At 43.2% G+C, this 5,504-nt stretch overlaps 1 pseudogene; it reads right to left on the bottom strand.

Annotated features, from left to right (window-relative positions):
• Nucleotides 1-362: 362 nt before the first annotated feature.
• On the bottom strand, nucleotides 363-480 carry LOC126177860 (5S ribosomal RNA; annotated as a pseudogene).
• Nucleotides 481-5,504: the final 5,024 nt, after the last annotated feature.

The following is a 5,504-nucleotide window of genomic DNA, read 5'->3' as shown; positions in this document are numbered from 1 at the left end:
TTTCTCGGTTTATCCATGAATGAAAATTTCGACAGAAAATTTTTGCCAGATCGTTACACTACTAAGGGCCAGCAGCTATTTAAGTTCTGTTCTCGGAACAGCGAGGAAAACGCGTTGTACGAACACGTAATAACGCCTAAAAAACTAAACTAAAGTCCTCCCGAAGAGGTCATGAAGGCCCAAAGGTACCGACCGGCCGCCGTGTCATGGTCAGCCCACAGGCGTCACTGGATGCGGTTATGGAGGGGCATTTGGTCAGCACACCGCTCTCCCGGCCGTATGTCAATTTCCGAGACCGGAGCCGCTACTTCTCAATCAAGTAGCTCCTCAGTTTGCCTCACAAGGGCCGAGTGCACCCCGCTTGCCAACAGCGCTCGGCAGACCGGATGGTCACCCATCCAAGTGCTAGCCCAGCCCGATAGCGCTTAACTTAGGTGATCCGACGGGAACCGGTGGTACCACTGTGGCAAGGCCGTTGGCAATAACGCCTCACCGGAGAATAAACGCGGAACAACTGAACCGGTGATTCTGGCAGGGTTACTCAAGTTAACCGCAGGATAAGTTTTGACAATGGCAGGAATATTTACAGAATAAGTGATGAAAAGATTGTTTTTTTTAGAACGAGGAAAGAGAAGAAACGGGGACATCACACAAATTATATAGAAGAATGTGACGATTAAGAATTGACATAAAAATTTCGTACCACTACTACTTACCGATCTCGTGCTTGAGAAACTGGAGCATATGAATGAAATATGAAGCTATCTCAAAACATAAAACTTTTTGTTTGTAGTAGGCCTAACAGGCATTTGATATTGGTACTTGGTGAATTATAATTTGTCGTATTATTAATGTAAATGAGGTAGATAAAAATAACCATTTGTGCCGAAATAGTGTCGCTTATTTGGCGTGTGTTACAGCTCGTGCAAAATTAGAGAGGCCTGTTTCGTTTCATCCACCAGACAGTGACAAAATAGACGTAATCAAATCAAGCAACCACACCACTGTTGGGTACTATTCGCTTTAACAGTTTTTTTAGTGTTAGACAAAATTTTGATTTTTCATGTAGCAAAATGTTTGACGCACTTTGATGATGTAATAGATTCCTCCGCAGAAAGGAAAACACGCCGTGAAAAGCTGTAGCAAGATTAGAGAGAAAAAAAAAAATGCTGGGACTTAAGGATTGAAGAAATATGTACCTTCTTGCTTGCCTCTTGTCTTTACTGGTTTTATGTTTCGTAGATTTAATTTTACGACACATAAAAGAGAAAGTTATTAGCTACCAGGCAATCAAGAGTGCATATTTCCTGAAGAGTTCTTGTTCTCCCAGTCACAAATAGTCCCACCCACTACTCATTGTGAGTCTTTTATAAGGGGGTGGGGGGGGGGGGGTGGGGACCGGCCGACTGGATGCAGGAGAGGCAACACAGGACACTCCAATTCTCACTGTCCTGAATATAGGCTTGACGGCTTCCGTTACACAATATAAACGCGCGAATTCCACAGAGCGAAATTCAGTGACGTGCGACACAAGACCACTGTGTGAAGAGACGTGGCACTGCACTTTGGCACACTTAACGATCAAATACCATGTCTTACATTTCTACGAACATGTTTTATATATCAAGCTCTTCACAAACAGGTGCGCTGCAAAATGAACATATTTTTGAGAAATTAATTTTTTTAAATATTTGACGTCCTATCTCAAACGCGCGAGGGGGGGGGGGGGGGGGGGGGCGCCAGTATCAAGTTTTTGCCGTGGTTCGGAAATACAGTAGATTTGATTCTGTGCACACCTACAGGCACATCCAAACATTTAAATTTATGTTAGATGATAACAAATTGGTCTTTTCCAGAAATGCTTTTCTTGCTGTAGCGACACGAAATTTCTTATCTCAGTTATCGGCATTCATTTTGCTGTCCGTATAGCAAAAGTTATACGAGTATGCTACTTTTAGTGTCTGAGTTCCTTATCTAATTCCTTCAGCATCGCTTAACTTAACTCTACTACATTGCTTTAGGTATCTTTTACTTTCGTGAATATTCATCTTATAATCTCTTTTAAAGACACCATCCATTCCGTTCAATTGCTCTTCCGATTCCTTCCTTGTCTTTGGCAGAATTACAGTGCCATCGGCAAAACCTTTAAGTTTTATTTCTTTTCTCTTAACTTTAATTCCATCTCAAAATTTGTCCTTTAATTCCTTTACCACTTTCTCAGTGTACAGCTTGAATAACATCAGGGATAGCCCTACAACCATGTATCACTCCCTTCTCAACCACTGCTTCCCTTTCATGTCCTTCGACTCTTATAACTGCAAATCTGGTTTCTGTACAAGTTGTAATTAACCTTTCGCTCCCTGTATTTTACCATTGCTACCTTCATAAATTCAAAAATTGTTGTTCAGTCAGCCTTGTCAAAATCTTTCTTTTAATATACAAATGCTATACATGTAGGTTTGCCTTTCTTCATCCAGTCTTCTAAGATAAGTAATTGGGTCAGTATTGCCTCACATGTTTCTGCATTGCCGGCCGGTGTGGCCGAGCTGTTCTAGGCGCTTCAGTCTGGACCGCTACGGTCGCAGGTTCGAATCCTGCCTCGGGCATGGATGTGTGTGATATTTTTTGTTTATACTTTTCTTATTTTCACCAGTTTTTCCATTCTTCTGCAAATAATTAGTGTCAGTGTTTTACAACCGCACTTACTTAACCTATGGTTTAGTAGTATCCACAGTTGTCAGAACCTGCCTAGTTTGGAAATGGAATTATTACATTCTTGTGGAAGTCTGACGGTATTTCGTCCGTCTCATATACCTCGCCCACTAGGTGGAATAGTTTTGTCATGGCTGGCTTTCCGGAGGTTCTTTATAATTCCGATGGAATGTCGTCTACGCCAGGGCCTTGTTTTCACTTGGGTCTTTCAGTGTCCCGTCAAATTCTCCTCGAGTTGTCATGTCTCTCAACTTGATATACTTCCTCTTCTCTTGCTATAATGTTGTCCTCAAGTTTGTTTCTCCTATATAGACCTTCTATATGCCCCCACAACTTTTCAGTTTTCCCCTCTTTGCTAAATACTGGCTTTCCATCTGAACTCTTGACGTCCATACAGCTGCTTCTCTTTTCTCAAAAGGTCTCTTTAAGTAACTGTAGTTGGCATCTATCTTTCCCCTAGTTGTACATGTTTCTACAGCCTTGCATTTGTAACGTAGCTATTCATCCTTAATCATTTTGCACTTTCTGTCAATTTGATTTTTAGACGTTTGCATTCCATGTCGGCTGCCTCATTTGCTGCATAGTTTATTTTCTCCTTCCATCAGTTAAACTCAGTGTCTTCTGCATTATCCAAAGATTTCTACTAGGTCTTGCCTTTTTACGTAGGTGATCCTCTGCTGCCTTCATTATTTCGTGTCTCAAAGCTACCCATTCGTGTTTTCTGGTTATTTCAATTCCTCCAGGTACATGTAATTAAATTCCTTCCTTTCTGCAGTTCCTTCAGTTTTAATCTACAATTCATAACCAACAAATTAGGATCGAAGTCTATATCTGCCTCTGGAAATGTCTTACAATTTTAAATCTGTTTTCTAAATCTCCGTCTTACAATTATATAATCAGTTTGAAACTTTTCATTGTCTCCGGGTTTCCTCCACCTACACAACCTTCTTTCATGTATCTTAAACGAAGCCTTTACAATGATTCAATAATGGTCTGTTCAGAATTCTATCATGTGGCATCCCCTTTCCTTCCTTTCTCCCACTCTGTGTTGCACTACCGTTTTTCCTTCTCTTCCTTTTCTACTATCGAACTGTAGTGCCCCGCCACAATCAAATTTTCCGCTCCTTATCCGAAGCGGCGCGCGGTAGCCGCGCAGTCTGAGGCGCCTTCTTGCCGCAGTTCGCGCGGCTCCCCCCGTCGGAGGTTCGAGTCCTCTCTCGGGCATGGATGCGTGTGTGTTGTTCTTAGCATAAGTCAGTTTAAGTTAGTTCAAGTAGTGTGTAAGTCTAGGGACCGATGACCTCTGCAGTTTGGTCCCTTAGGAATTCACACACACATTTTTCTAAATTCTTAATGGCTTCAGATATATTGAAATCTTGGTAATTATCATGTTTTCACTTCACTTCTACTTCTACTGTTATTTTTATTGTTTTGAATATTGTAATTATTATCACTATTTAAGTGAATTATGATGTAAAAAGTCTTGCGTATTGAAACGCTGGTCTGATTTAACGTGGGTCCTGTAGTCTCTAATCTGATGAGTTTAAATACACTACTGGCCATTATAGTTGCTACACCAAGAAGATGACGTGCTACAGACGCGAAATTTAACCGACAGGAAGAAGATGCTGTGATATGCAAATGATTAGTTTTTCAGAGAATTCACACAAGTTTGGCGCCGGTGGCGAAACCTACAACGTGCTGACATGAGGAAAGTTTCCAGCCGATTTCTCATACACAAACAGCAGTTGACTGGCGTTGCCTGGAGAAAACGTTGTTGTGATGCCTCGTGTAAGAAGGAGAAATGCGTACCATCACGTTTCCGACTTTGATAAAGCCGGATTGTAGCCTATCGCGATTGCGGCTTATCGTATAGCACATTGGTGCTCGCGTTGGTCGAGATCCAATGACTGTTAGCAGAATATGGAATCGGTGGGTTCAGGAGGGTAATACGGAACGCCGTGCTCGATCCCAACGGCCTCGGATCACTAGCAGTCGAGATGACAGGCCTCTTATCCGCATGGCTGTAACGGATCGTGCAGCCACGTCTCGATCCCTGAGTCAACAGGTGGGACGTTTGCAAGACAACAACCATTTGCACGAACAGTTCGACGACGTTTGCAGCAGCATGGACCATCAGCACGGAGACAATGTCTGCGGTTACCATTGACGCTTCATCACAGACAGGAGCGCCTGCGATGGTGTACTCAACGACGAACCTGGGTGCACGAATGGCAAAACGTCATTTTTTCGGATGAATCCACGTTCTGTTTACAGCATCATGATGCTCGCATCCGTGTTTGGCGACATCGCAGTGAACGCACATTGGGAGCGTGTATTCGTCATCGCCATACTGGCGTATCACCCAGCGTGATGGTATGGGTTGCCATTGGTTACACGTCTCGGTCACCTCTTGTTCGCATTGACGGCACTTGGAAGAGTGGACGTTACATTTCAGATGTGTTACGACCCGTGTGTCTACCCTTCATTCGATCCCTGCGAAACCCTACATTTCAGCAGGATAATGCACGATCGCATGTCGGATACTGAAAATGTTCGACTGCTGTCCTGGCCAGCACATTCTCCAGATCTCTCACCAATTGAAAACGTCTGGTCAATGGTGGCCGAGTAACTGGCTCGTTACAATACGCCAGTCACTGCTCTTGATGAACTGTGGTATCGTGTTGAAGCTGCATGGGCAGCTGTTCCTGTACACGTCATCCAATCTGTGTTTGACTCAATGCCGTTATTACGGCCAGAGGTGGTTGTTCTGGGTACTGATTTCTCAGGAT

This window comes from Schistocerca cancellata, chromosome 3 (genome assembly GCF_023864275.1).
Source record: "Schistocerca cancellata isolate TAMUIC-IGC-003103 chromosome 3, iqSchCanc2.1, whole genome shotgun sequence".
Taxonomy (NCBI): domain Eukaryota; kingdom Metazoa; phylum Arthropoda; class Insecta; order Orthoptera; family Acrididae; genus Schistocerca; species Schistocerca cancellata.
Note: the sequence above shows the minus strand (reverse complement) of the source record. Positions and strands in the feature narration are given on the sequence as shown.